Raw genomic sequence first — 24689 nt, 5'->3', positions numbered from 1 at the left:
TAACTGATTTCTGCCTAGAAAACTGTATCTTCATTAACTCTCTGACCATTGTGCTAGAGAATAAGTGTTTGCTTAGACAATATTTAGAAAACTCAAAGTAGTTAAATATAAGATGTTAACTTGAATTCTGATATTGTTTTACACTGGTAACTATTTTCTTGCATTCTAGATATAAATTTTAATAAAAGTTGAGGAAGCTTGTTTTTTCAAAAGATGATTTAATTTTGTATTTTTGAAAATAGAGCCCATGGTATAGTATACTTGCATGTTTTTACTTTTTTTACTCATATCTGTACCTTGTTACTGCCAAGGATGAACTTTAATGGAATCTTTGCTTGTATATATTTGTTTTAATAAAGTTATATGTGTATGTATGTACATAAGTGTACATATAGAAGTTATAAATATGATTTATGTCATTTTCAAGGTGGACAGTTTGTTTTTCCTGTTATTTGTTGTGAAGTAAACAAAAGTTGGTTAAGAATGGAGGGTTGCTGTGTGTGGTGGCTCACACCTGTAATCCCAATGACTCAAGAGGCACAGGTGGAAGGATCTCTTGAGGCCCAGAATTTGAGACCAGCCTGGACAACAATGAGACCCTGTCTCCTAAAAAGTAAAAAAATGAGCTGGTAAAGATGAGATGCACCTGCAGTCCCAGCTACTCAGGAGGCTAAGGCTCCCTGCTTGAGCCCAGGAGTTCAAGCTACAGTGAGCTATGATTGTACCACTGCACTCCAGCCTGGGCCAGAGAGTGAGACCATGTTTCTAAAAAAACAGCAACCACAAAAAGGATGGAGAGTGGTTTTATAATTACTTAAGCTATGCATCTGTTGATAGACAATAGACCTGTCTCTTTGGTTTTGGCATTTTTCTCTGCAGAATTTAAATTAGTTATTCATATGTGTTCATGTACATACCTACATTATTGTGAGGATTCACTTAAGGTGGTAGCAAAAATATTAAACGAAAAATAGTAGAGAAAGTTACAGAATATAGTCTGAAACTCTTAGAAGGCTTAAAGGTTTTTCTATAGTTCTCTGCTGAAAGCAGCCAGAGTCTCTTTGCAAGCACCAGAGAGATTAAGGCACAAATACAAAAAAATGTGAGGAGTTAATCTAACTAACTTGTTTACTCATATGGTTTTAAAACTAACTTTTGAGCCAGGTTGCTGTCTCAGGGGAGATCAACCAAGGATATTACCCACTAACGGTGTTTGCTTTAGGCATCAGAACCTGTCCTTTGATCCTTAACCTCTAGTGGTGTTGACTCAAGCCTTTGTCAATTAAACTTTACTCAATAAATGTGAGTCTCACTGGCTGCTGAGGGCCATAGGTTTCAACTGTTTACAACGCTCCCCAAGGCATCTGTAAGCATCCACGGACACTTGGCTGTACTAGCAAAGCATAATATCTGTGTGTCAGTGTGCTTTATTCACTAGTTGCTGAGTCAAGGTCTGCAAGACAGACACCTGAAAGTAGTGACCCCAACACATTATAATTAATATGTATATAATTGTTCTAGTCCATCATGGAATAGAACTGAACATAATTGAACATTGCTCCATTTTGATGTATGTAACCAACAAATGCTATTCTATTCTAAGTACAGATTTATTGCACAAATCAAATTTTGTTTCTGCAAAAAAAAAACAAAATCCCCCCAGAAAACATTATTTCTGGGTCAGTATGTATGTATGCATGGGACAGAATTCTTTTTCTTGCAACCTCTGGAGGAAAAAGACAGGCTATCTTCTTGACCTTTGCATGCTCATGTTGTAGAATCATTCAAGGGACATTAGGGGCCATGCTAATGCCAATCCCTTCATTTTACAGACTGTGAAAATAATATTCACAAAAATTAAGTGTCTTGATGATCTCAGAGTTAGTAGAAAAGACTGAACCATGAACTCCTATATTCACTAAAAATTTAGATAATATTGGATCCAACAGTTTTCCAGAAACAGTACTAGGTAATGGGCAGAAAGTGATGAACACAGCATTTGTTGTCCCAAGTGCTTACCATGTATCAGGAAGGGGATAGAACACACATAATTAGAATGCAGTGCAGCTGCTAACATCAGCAAAAGAGACAACTAGATGCAAATACACACCACCATCTAGGAAGTAGTCTTCCCTTCCTAAAACTCAAGCCTGAAGCTGATTTAACTAGAAATTTTCAGGAAATGCAGGGATCAAGAAAGCATCACAACATCACAGGAGGCAATCGGCAAAATCCAAACTCTACCAAAATCTTTAGTACAAAGAAACCACTCTCGCACATATTTGAAAGAAAAAAGATATAGGGGGGAACCAAAGATTAAGATATTTGTCAATTACTTTGTAATGAATTAATTTGTTTAAGACAAGCTATGCTTTTAAAAATCATATAGTACAGAGGAAAATGAAAGTACTGCTAAATATTGACAATACTAAGGTATTAGATTTTTTTTTTAAAGAATGTGATAATGGTGTGTTTTTGTTAAAACCAAAATGCACTGTCCTTTGGAGATACATAATGAAGTATTTGTGCACAAATGATGCAGCGTCTGGGATATACTTCAGAATAATTAGGGTGGAAAGGTGAGGCGGGTGGGTTGAGAGAGGAAACAAAATTTGCCTTGAGTTGCTTATTTTGTAAGGGGGTAATGAGTGTGTGGATGTATATTATATCTCTGGCTTAATGACTTGTAAATTGCTTCTGAAACCCTGCTGTTAAAAAGCTATTAAATTGTTTTTTACAAAAGAATCTTTTCAATAATTTTAATGAAAAAATTGATGTGTTCCATCCCAACCAAATACCAGGATTATTAGTATTAAATGAATGTAGATTTCATGACACTATCCAATTATTTATCAATCGTGGAAATGTTTCTGATTTATTAGTTTATTATTCATTATTGTATTTTCGTATATTTTCTGGCTGCCTTTTTCTTTTAATCTCAAAAATAATCACAACTTTGGTTGTCAGTTTCTGTGAGAAGGGTTTTTTCTTAAAGGACCAGAATAATCTTTTAAAAAACAAAAGCTCAATTTTATTATTTCTAACATTTAAAGAGTTCTTAAGTTTCCTTGCTAGATTTATATTTATATGTGCTTACCAGTGCCCATAAGGCCAGCTTAATAGGAATTCCTTTAAATTTAACAGACTTTATTTGCCCTCTCTAGAAGTCAGCGTTATCAGAAAATACTTCACATTCACACCACAAACTAGTCTCATTCAACTTATAGGCAAACTAGGGATCTTTGAGAAGGCTCTTCTCTGCAGGTCATTCATAAGCCATCTTCCCAGGGGCTGAATACTTCGTCTGAGTACAAAAAGCCACCCACAAATACAGTACTGACAGCAACTTCAATCAGGGATCAAAAGTAAACACAGCTATTCATGTGAATAAAACTCCTGCATGGAAAACCAAACTAAGATGAACCTCTTAGAATTGATAGTTGCTTATTCTAAGCAATTTTTATAGTCTTTTAGTATTCTTCAGTTATAACTGTTGCTATGTGCTGTAACTTTCTCTCCCATTTATTGTAGTATTTTATACCTTCCAATGAAAGGAATGACTTAAAGAATCACCATCAAACACCTACAAGCCCTTCATTCTGCTTCACCTTTTCACTGGTTTCACAGACTTTCAGATACAAACAGTGGTCCTGCATTTGGGGTTGCATTAGTTTGCTAGGGCAGCCACAAGTGTACAGATTGCCTGGCTTATACAATAGACAAATTTCTCACGATTCTGGAGGCTAGAAATTAAGGTGTCAGCAGAGTTGATTTCTCCTATTTTCTTGGCTTGTAGACATTCTCTTTTATACAGCATTTTAAAAAAAAGGAAGAAAGTACTATATTAGTTTAAACATCTGGGTTTAAATTAATTTTAACTGAAAAAGAATGAAAAGATTGGTCTTGAAGAGTTTTTCTAAAACGTAACCAATGAAAAAGATTGGTCTTGAAGCCAAAAGTGATACTCATCATTTCCATCCTTCACCACTCATCGTAAATCCCATCGCCTTTGGGCAGATTTGGTGCTGATTTAGGTTTGCCTACTTGGCAGAAAAAAACAATATTCGCCCCTGATTACCAGGTCCTTGTGAGACTAAGATTGCTGCAGTTGCACATTTACGGTTATTAATAAACATGCAGCAATAACGGGTTCTCTGGCGAATGTCCTAACTTCCAGATATGCTCCTTCCAGCCCAATTTTGTACCAGTGGCTTTTTTCCTACATGACAATCAGAGTCAGTAAGACCCCACATGCATCCTAAGTCATTCTGTTGCCTAATGGTCTACCGGTATGAGGAGCTCCAAACGACCAGAGAACGTTAAGTCTGGCAGAACCTCTACGTCTTTCTGGGGCAAGCCTCTCTCTCCTGAGCTGTAGTGCAGCCAAGCCTGAAATTTCAGCATGGGGAGCACCAATTCCCCGGGTGGGTCTCTGGATCTAACCATGAGAATAAACATCCCCCTTCCACTGCTGGCTCCTGTGCTGTCGGGGTCGACAGGCAGACTCTGATCTTTCTCAATCTTCTTCAATCTTTTTCATTGGTTAATTTTTAGAAAAACCCTATCTCTAAATATGTAAACTGAATAAATTGCTGTCCTATATTTGAGATAAAAGTTATTTTTATCTTGTAAGCTTGTCGTGCTTTTTCTCCACTGCTGTGTAACGAATGCTACCTAGATTTAGTGGTTTCAAACAGCACGGTGTGATCCGTTCACAGTCCCGTGGCTCAGGAGTTCAGGTGGCTTAGCAGCGTCCTCTGGCCCAGGTTCTCTACGAGGCTGCACTCTACGAGATGGCCAGGGCTGCGGTCGTCTCGCAGCTGAGCATGGGGGGCCACATGCACGTCCAAGCTCACTCATGGGACTGGTGACAGTTCTCTAGTCCTCTCTGGCTGGTCCAGGGACATCATTTCATTGTCATATGGGCCTCTCTGGAGGCTACTCACACCCAAGATGAAAGCCACATTCTTTTGTAATCTGCCTTCAAGAGAGACCCTTGACTCTGCCATATTCTGTTCATTAGAAGTGAGGCACTAGGTCTAGCCCACGCTGGGGGAGGAGCTCCCACAGGAGCGTGACTCCCAGGAAAAAGGGGTTACTGGGAGCTCACTGAGAAGCAGCCTACTACATTTGTTCTTACTTTCGGTGTCTAATGAATCACGGATCCCTGTCAATTCTTCCATTTCAAACATTTTCCGTTAATCACCCCTTACTATCCATTTCACTGCCAACACCCCCATCTCTGTCTTCCTCACCATGAAATAGATTAGTACCAACTTCCTTAACTGCCCACGAGCCCCCGCATGGCCCTGGTTCCCCGCTGCTCGTTAGTATTCCTGAAACACCCCGCACCCCTCCTGTTCCTATTCATTCATTTATTTATTTGGAACGCTTCAGGAAGTGGCATGCCATCCTTGCGCAGGGGCCCTGCTAATCTTCCTGGACCGCTCCAGTTCTAGTGCATGTGCTGCAGATGCGAGCAGCTTCGTGTCCTTGCTCCGGAGCATTGGACGGCTCACTGCTGCCTGCTTCCAACGGGGGGTCATGCTGCTTCCAGTTCACACCTGCGATCCCAGCTGAGTGGGGCCTTCGCCGTGTTCCCTTCTCAACATGGCGAGCTTGGCACGTCACGTCGGGACTCTGCTCGCGACCTTCTCAGCAGGGCCGGCCCTGCTCACTAGCGCCCCCACTGGTGGTTGTGCTTCACTCCCACAGGCCGCAGGAAGTCACGTTTATATGCTTTCTGGCTGCTTTATGGATTCTAATTTATTCATGCATTTCTTCCACCAGGCTGAAATCTGTGTAACTGCCTATATTTCTGTGCATCCGCCGCATCTAATGATATTGAGCACACGATGATTCCTCAAATACTTGTGGCTTCGGGTGAAAATAGAGCTCTGCACTTCCTAGCTGCTTCAGACAAAACAAAGCAAAAAAATTAGAAAAAAAGCTAGGAAGGAGAGGCAACGTAAAAGCCAAAAGAAGGACTATTTTGAGATATTTCTAATAATCCTATCTCAAAATGTACAGACGGACATACGACGGTTATTTTTAGTAAGCTCATGTTTTTCTATTATTTATTCTTTTTAGTTATTCTGTTTCAATGATGGACATAGAGAATGGTTTCCCAATAAGAGATGATTTTTGTCCCCAAAGAGATATTTGGCAATCTCCGAAGACATTTTTGGTTTTCACAGCTCAGGGGAGGGAGGGTTGCTTCAGGGACCTAGTGGGTAGAGGCCGGGGCCACTACAATGTACAGAATAGCCTCCAACAACAAGTAATTCCTTGGCCCTAAATGTCAATAATGTGGAGTTTGGAAACTCATCTTGAGCACAGGAGCAGTGTAGCAAAGGCAGGGCGAACCTGGATTCTGAAGCCACAGTGTTTGTGTTCAAATCCCAGCTGTGCCATTCACTAGCTGTGTGACCCTGGACAAGTTACTCAGCATCTAGCTTCCTTCATGTTTAAGTGATCGGAGTAATAGAACTCAGCATTAAGTGTTACTGAGAGGGTTAGATGAGTTAATAGTTGTGGAGTCCTTCAAGCAGTGAACATCATAAGATCTAGAAAACCTGAGCAGGTTCTCATGGGCAGAGTGTAGCCTCACTTGGCTGCATCAATCCCTTGTGGCTGAATGACAAATTCAGTGTTATTACCGTTGGTACTCACCAGCATCTGCAAGTTGGAAACGGTAGCTATTTTAAATCAGCGTTGATGTGCCAACTGAACATTTTGGCATTTCTCTGAGAGAATCTAGTTTATGTAAAACAAGGAGGTGAACTGATACTTTTATATAAGAGCAGGCATGCAGGTGACTAGCATGCTCATTAGATTTCAGACAGGGAGAGCCACACCCATTGTTAGTCACAGGCAGCCAGGTCCAGCACAGTAGAGACCACTTAGAGGTGGCCACAACATCAGGACAGGAGCAGGGCAGAACAAAGACACTCCATTCTGAAAGGGACCATGTTCTGTGGCTTGCTCCAGATTTTTAATTTACAAAGCAAACGTGTGTGTGTGTGTGTGTGTGTGTGTGTGTGTGTTTGTGCACGTGTGCGCGCATTCTAATTACTCATCAGGTTAACTTAACATCTGAATTGCAATCCTGCATTGTGCTTTTGCAAGTAGATGAATTTCCCCTGTATCACACCAGAAATTTTTTAGGCGTATGTTTTAAGTTATGATTCTTTTTGGGAGTTATAATTGTAGGAAAATTGGGAGGACTAAATCTAAAAAGTGTTTTAAAAAGTAGATAACTTGCATCATTTGATAATACATCTGGTTACATCTTAGTCTCTTCTAATTCAACGAAAGAATAAAATTGTAAAGTAATTGGCACCTGGCTGCCTCTGCTTTGCATTTAAGTTTCCGTGCTAGGAGACAGGATGGGTACATAATTTACACATAATTAATTTGCTTCTTAATTATTTATATCAGTTTCCCACTGTCCTGTAGAAACACAGAGGGACTCTGGGGCCAGCTAAAGTATGTATTTTTAGGATCTCCTTATGATTATGCCAACAAGTCATACACTGTCCAGAACAAACATTAGCCAAGTGTGGTGGCTCATACCCATAATCCCAGCACTTTGGGAGACTGGGGGTGGGAGGATAGCTTGAGCCCGGGAGTCCAAGACCCTGTTTCTACCAAAATTTAAAAAAATCAAAACCATTAATTGGGATTTCAGGTAACAAAACATAATTTAAGGAAAAGCCATAGCACAATACTAAAAGCCTGTAATATTGTTCTCTAAGAAGTGACATTGGTTGGTTATAAGCAAGTTTGGGTTTCAAGCATGTGAGCCCGTGGTGTTAAAATCTCAGGTCCCTTTCAATGCCCTTCCTTGCAAGGCTCCTCTGAGACCTTCATTGCTGGTGCTATGAGAAGAAAATATTCTGTTTGCAGCAAAATAGCAAAATGAATGCTGTGCACATAATTTTAGTGCTTGTTTCAGATTTGAATGATAGTTACTGTGTATTTTATTCATGTTTCTTTATGTGAACAAAAATTATTCAACACTACTTCCAATAATTTCTTAATTTGACACGCAAATTCATGAAGTGTTCCATATTTAAAAAAAAATTTCTTAATTTCCAGTAAAAGTAATGGCCCATTACTTTTAGCTAGGTGTAAGTCTCTCTGATAATTTTCTAGTTAATAATTTTTCTCCATAAAAAGCTAAAACTAAGAAAAAAAATCCAATTCTTTTTCATGGAAAATATATAAATTCTTATAACATTTAAAAAGGAAGAAATACAGGCCATATGATTAAAATTTCAAGTGGAATGGGAGCTTTGCCAGGAAAAAGGGTTCCAGTCCAGACCCCAAGTAATGGTTCTTGGATCTTGTGCAGAAAATAATTCAAAGTGAGTTTCAGAGTGCAGTGAGAAGAGAGAGTTTCCTGAAACCTACCCACGTACAAAGTAGGGCATCCTCAGAAAACAAGAGAAGGAAATCCTCATCTTCGTTTTAAGTTTTTCTTATATAGGAGTCTTATCTATGTAAAAACTAAGCTACATATGTCTACACATGGGTGGGCTGACAGTGTGACGACACTTATTACTTACTGGTTTAAGGAAAGCTGTCCTTAGTGCATAAGCACACTACAGCATGACTATAATTATCTTTAAAAACATATATTGTTATGTGATATTGGACCATCGGGATATTTTGCTGTCATAAGAATTTGTCCTTGCAGGCATTAAGTGGTTTTCTCAGCTGTCAAGATCCTATAACCATGGGTGGTGACATAGTTTGGCTGTGTCCCCACCCAAATCTCATCTTGAGCTGTAGTTCCCATAATCACCATGTGTCATGGGAGGGACCTAGTGGGAGTTAATCGAATCATGGGGGCGGTTACCTCCATGCTGTTCTCATGATAGTGAGTGAGTTCTCACGAGATCTGATGGCTTTATAAGGGGCTCCCCCCGACTTAGCACTGCACTTCTTGCTGCCACCATGTGAAGAAGGACGTGTTTGCTTCCCCTTCGGCCATGATTGTAAGTTTTCTGAGGCCTCCCCATCCATTTGGAACAGGGAGTCAATTAAACCTCTTTCTTTTATAAATTACCCAGTCTAGGGTATGTCTTTATTAACAGTGTGACAACAGGCTAATACAGGTGGTAACTGGCAAGGAATGTGCCTCACTAGTTTTGAGATGGAGTTGATTTTAAAGTGGCATCATCCAGACTCTCCTAAGCTTCTGTTTCCCTAACGGTATAAAATAAAATTTCTCTTGTACTTCCAAATGCCCAGTCCCATTTAGATGTAATCACTGCCAATAGTTTATTGGAGATTTTAAATACATTTTTTGTGGATACAAACTACATCCTTTTTATAAACATATACATTCAGAGGTTGTTGAATATCCGTTGTGTCACTTGAGCAATCTTGAAGCTCTTTCCCTTTCAACATAGGCAACTACTGCATTTTCCAGTGAACACCTACGCTTTTCGTTATAAGGACATTCCATGATTTTAAACCAATCCTCTACAAACAAAAATTTAGATTTTCTTCTGGCTTTTACATTTACTAAAAATGACACAGTGACCTTACTTGTACCTATTCCTTTCCTAGTTGCGAGTGTATATGTAAGATAAATGTGCTGAAGTAAAGTGGTATTTGAATTTGAAAATGATAGTTTTATTCAACATTATATTCAAGTTTCTATTTTTTACACCTTTTTCTACACATCAATCTTTTCCATTTTTGACCATGTGATCTGCAAAGAGGTATTAATGGCAAAAACCACAATTACTTTTGCACCAACCAAATGCATTGTTTTTGTTTTCATTTTAATTTACACAGAATCCTTCCACATATTAATTAGCCATCTTCATGACTTTTAATTTTCTGTTGCATTTTACTTTTCTAAATTAACACTTTTCTGTCACATATTTCAAACCTAAGAGAAATGTTATATTTCGCTTTATTTGTGTCAGTTGTGTGTCTGTCTGTCCTCCTATCTTTTCCTTCCAATGTCTTTAATCTTTTTGCCTTCTTTTTCTTTGCTGGTATTTCAGGTCTTCACTCTCTGACACTGACTAGCTGGCAGCTGATCATTCTGTTTGTAGCTATTTCCAGTGGCGTTTTGTCCTTCCTTTGTTTTCCTTCCTCTTCAGTTTCCCTTTTGACCTCTTTTATCTTTAATTTTTGTTTGATTCCATGTTCTATTTAATTTATTCCAGAGCACAAAACATGTTGAATATATAATTCTTTGTAATTTGTATATGATACTCCTTCCTGCAATGTGTTCACATATGTACAAGAAATAATGACTGTCTTGCCCTGCTGGGTGTTTTTTTTTTTTCTTTTTCCCAGAGTCTTGCCCTGTCACCCAGGCTGGTATGCAATGGTGTGATCTTGGCTCACTGCAACCTCCACCTCCCAAGTTCAAGCGATTCTCCTGCCTCAACCTCCCACATAGCTGGGGTTACAGGCATGCACCACCATGCTCTGCTAATTTTTTGTATCTTTTAGTAGAGGCAGGGTTTCACCATGTTGGTCAGGCTGGTTTTGAACTCCTGACCTTGTGATCCACCTGCCTCGGCCTCCTAAAGTCTGGTATTACAGGTATGAGTCACCATGCATGGCTGTCCTGCTAGTGCTTTAAACCCAGCAGCACAGCAACATCACCTTGGAAGAGTATTTATTTATTGAGAAGAGACCTTGCTATGTTGCTCAAGCTGGTCTCAAACTCCTGGCCTCCAGCCATCCTCCCACTTCAGCCTCCCAAAGTGCTGGGATTACAGACATGAGCCACCATGCTTGGCCACCTGGGAAGACTTTTAAAAATGCCAGTATCAAGGGCCCATTCCTAACCTCACCCTGATCAGGCATTACCTGTAGCTGAGTTCCCTCTGGGGACCGAAGCACGGAGAAGTTAGAGAAGTTTGCCTTGACACCCTGGCTATGCTACTACCTTGCCAGCCCCACAGTGCCATGACACTGTGCAGATAAATCTTGTGTCATTCATTAGCAGTTTAGCTTTATGGATACGTTTTCATTTTGAGGGAAAAATACTTAGAAGAGGAATATCTATCTGGCTTGTTTAATAAGAGTATTTTTTAACTTAATAATAAACAGTTTATTTTGTTCCCCCAAATTACTGTATCATTTCATGTCTCACTTTTTTAACCCAAGTTTACAAAGAGTTTTTGTTTTTTAATTCTAGAAGATTTTATAATTTTAGGTGTGATATTATGCTGGTTGTCTATTTTGAGCTACATTTTGGATACAGTGCAAGGTAAAGTCCACGTAAATGTTGGAATCAGCTTGCTATTTTCTACCAAAAAAAAAAAAAAAAAAAAAAAGCCTTACTTGGATTTTCATTGGTTTTCCAGTGAATCTATAGATCAATTTGGGAAGAAATAAAAGTTTAACTGTATTGAGTCTTCTTATTCATGACATGGTACTTTGCTTTATTTTTTATGTGTGCTTTAATTTTCATCATCAATATTCTGTAACTTTTGCAATATTTTGTACACATTTATGTTAGATTTATCTACAAATAGTTCATGCTTTTGATACTAGTGTAAATGAAGTTTCCTAAAATTTGAATTTCCAATTGTTCGTTGCTACTATATAGAAAGACATTTGATTTTTATATGTTAGCCTTGACTTCTACAACCTTGTTAGATTCACTTATTCCAATAGCATTTTTAAAAGATTATTTGGAATTTTTATGCAGTCAGGTAATACATGTAGTTTTGTTTTCTTAAGTCCATGTGTCTTTTTTCCTGTCTCTTGCCTTATTTTACTGTTTAAGATTTTAAATACAGTTTGAAAAAGAAGTGATAAGGGTTGATCTTCTTGTCTTGTGCTAATCATGGTTATTTTAAAGTTCCCGTTTGATTGTTTTGGCATCTGTTCATCGATGGGCCTTATTCTGTTGATTGCTTTATCCCTTGATGGTAAGTTGGACGTTTTCTTGCTTTTCACATCATATATATATATGTATTTTTTAAATTGACCATCAGACATTGTATGTAGAAGAACAACAGTAATAAAGAGATGTTTAAAATGTTTTATGTCAAGAAATAGGCATACTTCTTCTGCCAGGTCACTTGTGGGGAAGTTTGGTTTGACTTGTATTTGGATTTTGTTGCTGTTATAATCACAGTTAGTTCAAAGGTTAAGTTCTTTCAGCGGTGGGCTCTGTTACCTTGTACTAGTGAAGGACCTGGTTGCTGGAGAGTTTTTCCTCAATGTTATTGTTTCACCTTCATCTTTTGGCAGATCTGAATGCCTGTACTACAAAAGATGTCTCTCTTTTCATTTGATTCTTCCCTCCCTCCCAAGAGCAAACTACTGTTGTTGCTTATTTTCCCACGAAACAGTTGAGTTGTGGAGGGGATGTTTTTTGTTATCTTGGTCCAGTCTCAATCTTAGGTGAGCCCTGTTAGCCTGGACCTCACGAATGGGGTTTTCTCAGTATTTCTGCCTGTGTCCCATAGTCAAACTCTGCTTGTATCTGTGGAGGTTCTTTGGATAAAGCTTCCTGCTCCTCACTCACTAGCAGCAGACCTCTGTTTTATATTGGTGCATGATCAAGAAACAAATGACTTTTGCTTTTAACCACCCTACCCCAAACAAACAAACAGAAGATCTTTTCACAAGCCTTGGGGGAAAAAAGGATTACCTGCCCACCCACAGTGGCCTAATGCTTTTGTGTTGTATGAAAAAGACCCAGAAAATAGGTGGGGATCTATGTCTGTGTGCTACCACATGAAGCTCTCTCTCTGCTTTTCTGCCATGTGCCATTCTTCTCCATGAGCACCCAGTGGAGGCCCACTGGGAAGACCTTGGGAGTGAAGATTCCTCATGTGCATGGGCTCTGTTCACACTAATGCAAGGCAACAATTCTAAAAATGGGTAACATCAGCCCCAGCACTTTGGGAAGCCAGAGACGGGTGCTTGAGGTCAGGAGCTGGAGATCAGCTTGCTACAGGGTGAGACCTCGTCTCTACAAATATAATATAAAAAGCTTAGTTGGGCATGATGGCATGCACCTGTAGTCCCAGCTACTTGGGAGGCTGAACTGGGAGGATCACTTGAGCCTAGGAGGTTGAGACTGCAGTGAGCAATAATTGATTGTGCCACTGCACTCCAGCTTGGGCAATGGAGCAAGACCTTGTCTATGAAAATAAATAAATAAAAATAAAAATGGATGATACTGATTTTGTACTTATTACGACAGGTACTATTCAGTGGCTTTATCTGTATCAGCTCATTTAATTCTCACAGTAAGCATATGGATTAGGCGTTACTGTCGTCAATTCCCTATCTGGAGCTAGGTCAAACTGCAGGTTAAGGACACAGTTCTCTACAAGGCTGCCTTCACAGCAGACATAAGCTGCAAGTTTGGGGGCCTCCAGAGCCATCCTAACTTCTAACCAGCTGGCTACCAATTCATGGGTCCCTACAGACTCCCTGAGGTTCAGTAATTTGCTAGAACAGCTCACAGAACTCAGGAGGGGACTATATTTATGATGGCAGTTTTATTGAAGTAAAAGGATGTGATTTAGAACCAGTGAAAGGGAGAGATGCACAGGAAGGGATCTGCGAGGGTTCCAACTGTGAAGCTGCCCCTGTCCTCAGGAACATGCCACCCTTCTGGGTATACCCATCAGTGTATGGCAATGCACAGAGAAAAGTGCCAACCAGGAAGCTCCCTGAGTTCTTGTGGGTTTTATTGGAGTTCCATTACATAGGCATGATTCATCGAATCATTGCCCATGTGTCTCAGTCTTTGGCCCCTGTCCTCCTCAGAGATCAGGCCACTGAAATGTGGTTCAAAGCCTGTGGCCCACTTATCACACAGTTGGTCTTTCTGTCTTGACCAGCCTCCATTCCAAGTCATCATGTTCACATAAATTATCAAGCATGGTCCAAGGAGCCCACCATGAATAGCGAAGTAGGTAAAGATGGTGAGTTAAATATTTAAGGAGAAAAAAATGGTTGGAAGTAGGGTAGACACAGAATGGAGAAAGAATGATTTATTAAGAGAGGTTTATGGGGTGGCCTGAGGAGAACAAACCAGAAGAGAGGGGGAAAAAGGGTTAATGGGTTGAGTATGATCCTGGAAGATGGTAAGAGCACAGGAAGGTGAACAAGGGCAGGGGCCATGGAGAAGAAAGAGGGGAAGGGGAGTGTGGGGGCAGAAGCAGGAAGATCTCTCTGACCTCCCGCTGTTCTACTCCGAAGCAGGTCCTAAAATAATTATTTGACCTTCCTCTAAAATAGGTCATTAGACCTCTGTTCCAGAGGGTCCTCCTCCCTACACCTAGAGAAGAGGAATGAAGACTCAGAGATGCCTAGCAGAATATGAACAAACTGGCCTTGCTAAGGCCTCCCCAGGTTATTCCCATGAGCTCATGTTCCCTTTGTCCAATCATCCTTCTACAGGACTGTCCACTCTCCATCAGTCCTAAGCCTAAAAATACAGTTTTCCCTGTTTCTTTGGGCCTTCATTTCTAAAGGCTCCTGTGTCATGTAAAACTTTGGTTAAATAAATCTGCATAATTTCCTTTTGCTTATCAGTCTTTTGTAATGGGGTCTCAGCCATGAATGTTGTGGTGGGTTAGGAGAAGAGATTACTTTTTCTCCCATACAGAAGCTGAGCAAGAACAGATAAATGAAGTCAGGGGCGAAGGCCTGCCCAAGGTGAACAGCACAAACACAAGGGCTTTAAGGACGACTGTGGACTCCTTGTCTGCATCACGCAGCACAGGTGGTGACTGCAGGCTTTGTCTCCACTGCACAGGTGTGAGAAGATTGGGGATCTGTTAGGGCAATAGGGGCTAGGGGCAGTCGCAAAAAAGTGGCTCAAATATGGGGCAGGCAAGACAAGGTAGTCAGAAAAAACTAAAATGTTAGGGAACAGTGGAGTAGATTAAAGTTTTAAGAGAAGTAGAAGAGAGAGTGAATGGCATGAGAAAGTTGTGGGAAAAAAAGGGTGGTACAATTTTAGATTTCACTAGAGGCCAGGCAGGGTGGCTCATACCTGTAATCCCACCATTTTGGGAGGCTGAGGTGAGAGGATCAACTGATCTTAAGAGTTTGAAACCAGCCTGGGCAACATGGTGAGACTTTGACTCTACAAAAAAGAAAAAAAAATCAGTAGGAAAATTGTTACTGAAACACCACGGGTTTGATCTAGGTCCTGCTGCTCACTACACAGAAAGCCAATCACTGAGGTGATCAGTGTTGCCAAGGAAGAAGGCTTTAATCGAGTGCTGCAGCCAAGGCAATGCCAGCAGAGTCTCAAATCCATCTCCCTGACTGGTTAAAACTAGGGGTTTATATAGCAGGCAAGAAATGTAACAATGTGTAAGAAAACAGGGACTTGGAAGGGACAGGAAAGCAATCATGGTGAATGAGGGATCTGGAATCTGGTGTGGTGATCTGGTTTCAGTTCTTTGATACTTTCTGTGAGAGGACTGAAGGTCATTTCCTGAGGAATTACAAGAGCTCTCCAAGTGATCTTGATGCTTTCAGACAGTAGGGGAATCACTGCCTTAGCAGAGGCACACTCAAAGGCTTGATCCCAGCATATCTGCAGACTGGAACTCAGGTACCTATGCAGCATTAGGGCCCCAGGCCTGTGCAGGAAGACTCTGGCCTATGTAGGGATGCCTGGTCATTCCAGAAGATAGAGCTGTGTGCTGAAGCTACTGGTGACTTGTATATCATGGCCATCAATAATCAGGTCACCATCTTTAGGCAGATAATGCAGGGTTCCTGCTGCCTTTCCCATGGACCAGCTGCGTGCTGTGTTTGGTAAATCATTGTCTTCCACAGTTGGGGGTGGGGAGAGGGACTTGTATGAAGAGGTTAGTCACAGGTTTCACAAGGTTTTCAGGAGGGTATCTAGATATCCAGATAATCCTTTTCATTGAAATAAGCAAAGCTATAGTTGAAACATTAGTATTTGTGTAGTTATATTTCATTGGTGATAATCTTAATCAAAGATTACATGATTAATTTATTAACTTAATTGAATGTATTTATTCTGAACACAGCATGCTAACAGCTTCTTCCTCTAAGAATAGATGAAGCACTAAATTATTTGTGGATAATTTCTACATTTTTTCATAGATTGCAGGGAATATTTACCTAGCTATACATTTTATTAAATACATTTGAAATATATATATTTCTAATTTGTATATATTCTGAGACAGCTTCTCCACCCCTGCTCCCAACAAAAATACCACCCCATATATTCTGAGACTGTGGCTCCTTTACTGAATGTACCCAAAGGCGAATGCCCCAGATTCAGGTGATGCTGTTGGACTTTGAGGCCACACTGGATAAGACAGTGTTTTCTTTGGATTTGTCTTGTCAATTTTGATTTTAGAAAATTCTAAACATTTCCTTTCATCAAATATTAAGATCTGGAAGCAGATATCCGCTGGCTTTTCTTGTATTTGGGCTTAAAGAATACTTGTCTTTATTAAGACCCTCCTTGTTAAGCCAACTAGGTCAGAATCCTAGCTCCATAATATAATAGCTCTACAACCTTGGACTGGTTCCTTAAATTCGATTCCTTTCTACAAGGACCATAGTGAAGATTAAATGAGATCTTATGTAAAAGCATTTTTAAAATCCCTTAAGCCTAACCTTGTCTAAATCGTCACTGCTTTAAATTGCCAAAACCTACCTTGCTGGAAGTCAAGTTTGGACTGCTGAGGAAGCCACTTCTGATCACAATCCTGTTGACTTTTCAGAGGATTATGTGTGGCCAACCACCTGCTTTCTTATTCCACTGGGAATGCTCATTTTTAGACTGGGGGAAGAAAAGGGATTATCTTATCCCCTCCCCTTTGCCACAGAGCTGTTCTCTGGCCTTGTACCACGTCCCCATGGTTGCTGAGTACTTCAGGAGATTCCTAAAGAATGGTTCCTCAGTCTTCCAGTGGCTCCAGGTGCAGGAGATGGGGTGAGGGTGGGCCAGGGAGGAGGAGTGAGGCTATCACTCTCTCTTGGAAGTTCCACCTCTGCTCTCAGTACCTACCGGTGCCTTTCCAGAGACAGGCACATTCAACAGTCCAGGGGAAAACACACTTGCTCCAGTAGGAGCAGAACACAAATTTCTCTCTGCCCTCTAACATCCTTAGCGGAGACTCCCTGTAACGAAGATGAATTAACAAGAGAAAAACAGAAGTTTATTAATATGTGTACCTTATGTGTACATGGGAGACACCCAGGTAACGGAGTATATCTCTGGAGTTGATCTCAAATGGGTAGTTTAAACTTCAGGCTTAAAAACCTTCTCCCTGGTTCAGCAGTCTAGAGATTTACTTGTTCTTCTCTCCCTGGTGCACAGAAGAAGACACCAATACAACTGCACAGTTCCTTTATAGATGTAAATTTCCTTTACAAAATGGTAAGACTGTGTTTTTAAAGCTTCCTCGGGGTCTGCAGGTTCTCACAATAACCAACTGCAGATGATCCTTATGCCAAACAGGCATGTGTGGGAGGCATGTTCTGGTTAGTCTCCGACAGCCATATTTTGGGGTGGTCTAGTCTGGGTATATGGCAGTCATATTTTGGGGTGGTTCTTCTGGTTTCTGACAGTCATATTTTGGGGTGATATAGTCTGGGTGTATGACAGTCATATTTGGGGTGGTTCTTCTGGTTTCTGACAGTCATATTTTGGGGTGATATAGTCTGGGTGTATGACAGTCATATTTGGGGTGGTATAGTCTGGGTATATGACAGATCATATTTTGGGGTAATGTAGTCTGGGTCTCTGACAGTCATATTTGGGGTGGTACAGTCTGGCCTCTGACAGTCATATTTTACAATGGCATATTCAGAGGCCTGTCAGTCCCCTGTTGCCAGGATGCTGCCATCAGCAGATCCACTCTTCACTGCCTTTGGCCTGGTGGAAATGAGCCTGGGCTTGGGGGCACGTAGGCAGAGTAGTGGAGGGGATGATCCGCATGGAAGGCACCCCCGTGTCCCGCACCATCATCATAGCTCTTCTAAAAGGATCCGTTTCCCTGCCTTCTCCTTCATCCTAAATGGCATACTTCGCAGTGCTTCGTCTTTCATAAAACAGATCTTTCTTTAAGTCTTGTTCATGCTGCAGATACAAAGTGATCTTTATGCGTGAGCTACCCTCGTGGCCAGCTGCCCACAGCCCTGTGTGATTCTGGAGGTGGCATTACTTCATTCGTGTCTGCAGGAGACGCTGTCTGCTCTGGTCCCCAGCTCAGGCCAGGCGGCTTGGACACCGTGCTCTGCTTAGTCCCTGCAGCCTAAGCCAATTCTACTGCAGCCAGCCATGAAAACGATCCTCTCCAGCCTGTGTCATGCAGGAAGGCTGTTTACACTTTCTGAAAAAACCCACAAAAGTGGCACATTGACTTCCTTTGTGGTCAGACCCTTCATTGACAAAATCTCCAGCGTTCTTCTGGCTTCCCTTATATTCTTTATTGCACTAAAAAGTAGGGGCAGGGGAAACATTAATATAACACCTAGCCTTTTCCTTAGGGTTCCAAATGGGTAAAAAAAAAAAGAGAGAGAGAGAACTTGATTTCTTCCTTTCACTTAAAATGTGTGAGCCAGTCCCTGTGTGTGTGTGTGTATGTGTGTGTGTGTGGTAGTCCCTGTGTGTGGGGTATGTGTGTGTGTGTATGTATGTGTGAGTTAGTCCCTGTGTGTGTGTGTGTTGTGTGTGTGTGTGTATGTGTATGTGTGAGTTAGTCCCTGTGTGTGTGTGTGTGTGTGTGTGTGCATGTGTGTATATGTGTGTGTGTGTGTGAGGTAGTCCCTGTGTGTGGGGTATGTGTGTGTGTTGTGTGTGTGTGTTTATGTGTGTGTGTGTGGTAGTCCCTGTGTGGGGTATGTGTGTGTGTGTATGTATGTGTGTGTTAGTCCCTGTGTGTGGGGGTATGTGTGTGTATGTGTGAATTAGTCCCTGTGTGTGTGTGTGTGTGTGTGTGTGTGTGTGTGTGAGGTAGTCCCTGTGTGTGTGTGTGTGTGTGTTGTGTGTGTATATGTGTGTGTGTGTGTGTGAGGTAGTCCCTGTGTGGCCCTGGATCTTCAAGGCTGAAATTTCCACGTGATTGCACCTGCCTGGCTTCCTGGTGACTTGTTGCCTGCAAGTCAGTGCGTTTAGAGGAGCCGCGGGCTGGCTCCAGAAGCTGTGAGCAGCCCCCGGCCTACGCTGGGCAGCATGGACGTTCTCCAGCCTCCCTCGCATTGCGCCTAAGGGCTTTTCCTTGCCTCAGCACTTTCTGTTCAAGAGAGTTGCTACAATTCTCCATTTCACTTTCCCAGAGTCTCCTCTCTAGAAGGAAAGCAAGGGCTTTTGTCTGAGGATTGCAAGTCCTTCGAATTATGAGACTAGAGAGACATGAAAATGAGAAGCAGCCACAATCCACTCCCTGCTTTCATCTCCTGAAACTGCCAGCTGTAACTTCATCTAAGGATTCTGGGCCCGGACACTGTAACCCACCATAATCGACGTTATTTCCATAAGCCAATGAGAATTCCTGACAAGCCACTTTGCATCAGCCCACTCTCTGTCCCCCGTTTTTGCCTTCGAGAATCCACCTGCTCTGGGCACAGCGACTCCTGCTTATAATCCTGATACTGTGGGAGGCTGAGGAGGATCACTTAAGGCCAGGGGTTTGAGACCACTCTCAGCAAAGTAGTGCCACCCTGTCTCTACAAAACATGACAAATTAGCCAGGCCCAGTGGCATGTATCTGCGGTCCTAGCTACTCGTAAGGCTGAGGCAGGAGGGTCACTTAAATTTAAATTTAATTTTTAATTAGGAAATACATTTTTAAATTTTTTTTTTTTTTTTGAGACGGAGTTTCGCTCTTGTTACCCAGGCTGGAGTGCAATGGCGCGATCTCGGCTCACCACAACCTCCACCTCCTGGGTTCAGGCAATTCTTCTGCCTCAGCCTCCTGAGTAGCTGGGACTACAGGCACACGCCACCATGCCCAGCTAATTTTTTGTAGTTTTTTAGTAGAGACGGGGTTTCACCATGTTGACCAGAATGGTCTCGATCTCTTGACCTCGTGATCCACCCGCCTCGGCCTCCCAAAGTGCTGGGATTACAGGCTTGAGCCACCGCGCTCGGCCAAATTTTTAAATTTTTAATAAGGAAAAGCTGCTGGCACAAATGAACATGCAAAAAGCCTTTCTCACAGGCACTTTTCTGGACTCAATTCCATAGAAAAGAAAAATAACATCTTTCTTGTATAGCACTTGTATTCGTCTATGTCAGCTGCAAAACGGGTTACTAGTTGAAACACCTAGAGCTGTGTAACTGACAGCCCACCTTCCAAACGGTGTTCAACTGGTAGGAAAATTGATAGAAAAAGCTTTTCTTCATGCGACTATTACAAGGATTAAATTAGTTTGACAAATAAAAGTAATTCAAGATGACTCTGGTTTCAGTGACCTATAATTTTGCCTTCTTGAACAAGTTATCAGATGCTTGTTCAATTTTGTCTACATAGTCTCTGAGAAAAAGTGAAATAGAGCTATATGACTCAAGTTCTTTTTTGAAAAATACCTGTCTGAGCCTTGAGCCCTGCAGAGGAGAATAAGTAATATCTTTTCCTCATCTGTTCAGTTCATGGATGACACTTCCATAACACAGGACAGATTAACAAGAGAAAAGCTTAACAAATAGATTTAATGAAAGCTTCACATGTCCCAGGGGCCTTCAGGAATGAAGGCCCAAAGAACCGGGGAAAACTGGATATTTATGCTAAGTCTGATGAAAAAAAGTAGATCGTTGTAGAGAAGCATGACTGGAGAAAAAGGGAGTGTGACTAATGGTGATGAGCTTGGGGAACTCCTTTAGGCCTGCTTGTTCAGATTCTTTTTGTGTCTATGACTTCCTTCTCCCACCCCAGGTATAGGGCGTGATACCTGTCACATGAGGGTCTTCACTGGAGTGGTGAGGAGTTCAGAGAGTGATGTTCCTGTGTTTGATGGCTTGCTTCAGGGAGGGGAATTCTAGATTCTACGACCTGCTTTAGAGGGGGTGCAGGCAGCGACCCCCTCTGCCTGCACCCCCTCTAGGGATTAGGAGAAAGGAAGGCAGGAGAAGGTTGGAGAGACCTTCTTGCTCTGTGGCCCTCTCATCCTCCTTCTGCTCAAAACACTCAGCTTGCCAAGGTGCCTAGAATTGCCTGGGTTCAAAGCAGCTGATGGTGCAAGTGGCGTTGTCTATCTGGAGCTGCAGATGGGCTGCTTCAGAGTTATTTAGTTTCTGAGCTAGGGAGGGCTGTGTACTCTAGCTCTGGGGTGGGACAAAGACTGTCTCCTCAATCAGACTGTGGCCACGCTCCTCCCAGCCCTCTTCGCCATCAGGTGTCCTCCTTGGACTTCTGTGTTCGTCTTTGCTGAGTTCAGTTTAATCACAAATCCTGCTATGCCAGTTTAGAGGGTGATGGAGTTCAGGGCATGCTACCTTGACATATTGAATATTTCAGCTGAAGGAATTGGTGAAACGACTTTCTGACCTTCCCCTGAAGTGGATTATATGACCCTTAAGTGAGGGGTGTCCTCTTTATACTGGGAGGGATGGAGTGTCCTTGACATTAAGACAGAGGGACGCTGAGAAAAATCTGAGTGCATGGCTTTGCTACGTGTCCCCCAGTTGACAGTATGGACCTCCTGCTCTGTCCGCTCACATTTTTTTCACGACGCTCCACTCTTCATCCAATCTAGCATAAAAACATGAAGGTTTAACCATGTCTTTGGATCTTTGTTTTTTTTATGAAGGCTCCTATGTCATGTGAAACTTATATTAAATACATTTATATGCTTTTCTCTTGTTAATCTGTCTTCTGTTACAGGGTCCCCAGCCATGAACTCTGGACAGTAGGAGAAAAGATATGTTTTCTCCCCTACAAAAGAATTCCCAACTCTTGATAGCCCATCCTGCTGGCCTGCTCTCAGCAAAAATCCTGGAAAGTGAGTTTAGCAAGAACCTCCTACCCGTGATGATTCCTCTTAGTGACTTTCCATCCACTGACGCCTCCCATCCTGCTGTTCAGCGATACGGTCCCACTTGTATTCAAATTGAGCTCGGTTCTGTGCTGAAGTCTCTTCTCCCCTGTTATAGCAGTTTAGTTTCTCAACAAAACCCATCTCCGCCACTTTAACTGGTGTCCAGTTCTGGTTCTTTTTGACAGGCAGGAATGATAAATGTGTGTTACTTGAGTGTCAAGCCTCATTTGGGGGTGGCTGCCTGGAATGCTACGTTGAGAAGGATTCTGAGGCTCCATCCAGGCTCGGCAGGAAGGAGAGCTGTGATCAGTAAATCATGTCCGCTGGGGCTGCAGGGGGTGGGTATATTTGTCGCTCCTTCTCTGGGACGAGTTTGGGGCTTGCTTCACTCCCAGTGCCGTTCTTGAGAATGATCACTGCTGGAAGACTGGAAGGCCTGAGGGTGGAGGCGTTGGTTGCAGAAATGACGGCACGATGGAAGTGGCCTAGGGAAGTGCTTCCTTTGATCTGCACAGCATGCAGGTGGTGTAACAGGCATGTGGAGGTTCGTGTCTTTGGCCTGGAAAGGTGAAAGGAGACAGGCTAGTGTGACTGAGTGTCTAGTATAAAAACCTTAAGGTGTTTGTTTTGCTTGTTTTTCTCTTTTTCCTCTCTGCTCCCCGGGCACACTTGCTGGCATGGAGTTACTTTGGTGGAGGGGAGTCACTAGTAATTGATTACCTCCATATCCTAACCCTCCAGGAGCTGCATGCAAGATTGATGAACTTATTATTATTATTAGTTTTTTTGAGATGGAGTCACTCTGTCACCCAGGCTGGAGTACAGTGGTGCAATCCCGGCTCACTGCAACCTCCGTCTCCCAGGTTCAAGCCATTCTTCTGCCGCAGCCTCTCAAGTAGCTGGGATAGCAGGTGCACACCATGCCCAGCTAATTTTTGTATTTTTAGTAGAGATGGGGTCTCACTATGTTAGCCAGGCTGGTCTCAAACTCCTAACCTCAAGTGATCTGCCCGCCTCAGCCTCCCAAAGTGCTGGGATTGCAGGTGTGGCCTCATTTTTCTTTTATAGAACCAGATCATTTAGTCAGACAGACCTCCTGGACAGCATTCAAAAGTTTCCTCTGGCCAAGGGACCAGGGAGGCAAGCAGCTTTGTCATAGGCTCTCTGCTCCACATCCCACCTTCCTCATAAAGCCTCAATTATGTCCACAGGCAGATGGGACTTCCGAGATTGTCTCCCGCACCCTCTCGCTTCGGCCAAATCGAATAAACCTTTCTCTGCTCCCAGGGATCCTACAGCACTAGCACCCTAAAAACAGTGCCCAGCTAAGCCTAGGTTAGGCCTCCACTCGAAACGACATCAACCTTGAAACTTCACAACTTGGTCCAGCTCGACTCACGCTTAGAACTAGATGTGGCCATTATGTGGCTATTATGGGTGGCCACGGTGCCACTAGGGTCCAGGAACTCGGAAGGGCTGCGTATTTACTGTGCACCTTATGCCTGCTTACCACGGCCTTTCTTATCAAGAAAACTACGTCTAAGTCAAAAATGGTAGAATGAGAATTTCAGTTTAACTCATCCCTGTATGAGCCAGCATCTAGGAGCTACCAGACCTCGCCAATCAAAGCCTGGATTAGAATACCCAAAATGGGCCTGGCGCCAACATAGCACCTCTTGGGGTCACCAGGAAAAGAAGAAAGACAAGTTAGGAATGCAAATAAGCACAAAACAGGTGTGTCCTCTGAGTCCAGGCATAGAAGGGGTAGAACTTGAGATGGTGTCATAGACAGTCCCGTCCTGCAAGGAGCCAGGGTCAGGCCCTGCCTCAGCAGAGTGTGGGCAGGCAGTGGAGGGAGAGCCAGGCATGAGCGCAAGCAACAGGGGAGCTGGAATTTTTGCCTCTTAAACTGAATAGTCAGGAAACTTTCAGGGTTAGCTTTTAGTTTTTTACCCCCCCCCCTTTCTTTTGAGACAGAGTCTCACTCTGTCCTCAGGCTGGAGTGCAGTGCGTGATCTCGGCTCACCGCAACCTCTGCCTCCCGGATTCAACCAATTCTCTGCCTCAGCCTCCCGAGTAGCTGGGATTACAGGCGTCCACCACCATGACTGACTAATTTTTGTATTTTTAGTAGAGACGGAGTTTTGCCATGTTGGCCAGCTGGTCTCAAACTCCTGGTCTCAGGCGATCTGCCCACCTCGGCCTCCCAAAGTGCTGGGATTACAGGTGTGAGCCTGTAATTTTTTCAAAGTGTAACTGAAACTCCTCCTTTTGACCAATGGTCTCAGGCAGACATCTGGGAATACACCTTTCTCGCCTCCAGTTGTAAACAGTCAATTAGTTCTCAACTAATGCTGTGTTTCTGAAAGACCCAGAAAGGAATTTTGTCTTCATTTAGCTCTCAATTTTGCTTTTGTTTTAGTTTGTGCAGTATATTAATTTGCTAAATTAATATTCATTTTAGGGAATTATATCATCAGGTGTTTCACCGTAGCCAAATACAAATTTATCTGAAACTAGTGGTCACTAACTTTACTTGAAGGAAATTGAGATTGGCTTTTTGAAACATGCCGCATGACCACCCAGTGGACTAGGAAGGAAACCTAATATCCACTGAAAGGACCAGCCTCGCAGGTGTAAAACCAGCCTGTCCTGGAACCCAGGGGCTGCAAATTGTTCATCTGGCCCCACCATTG

At 42.4% G+C, this 24689-nt stretch overlaps 1 non-coding gene across 1 annotated transcript; it reads right to left on the bottom strand.

Moving 5' to 3' along the window:
* Window positions 1-5377: 5377 nt before the first annotated feature.
* LOC119469223 lies at window positions 5378-5483 on the bottom strand. Its single transcript, XR_005198035.1, has one exon. It is a non-coding gene; the product is annotated as a U6 spliceosomal RNA (small nuclear RNA).
* Window positions 5484-24689: the final 19206 nt, after the last annotated feature.

This window comes from Cebus imitator, unplaced genomic scaffold (assembly GCF_001604975.1).
Source record: "Cebus imitator isolate Cc_AM_T3 unplaced genomic scaffold, Cebus_imitator-1.0 Scaffold603, whole genome shotgun sequence".
Lineage (NCBI taxonomy): Eukaryota > Metazoa > Chordata > Mammalia > Primates > Cebidae > Cebus > Cebus imitator.
This window is presented reverse-complemented; position numbering and strand designations above follow the sequence as displayed.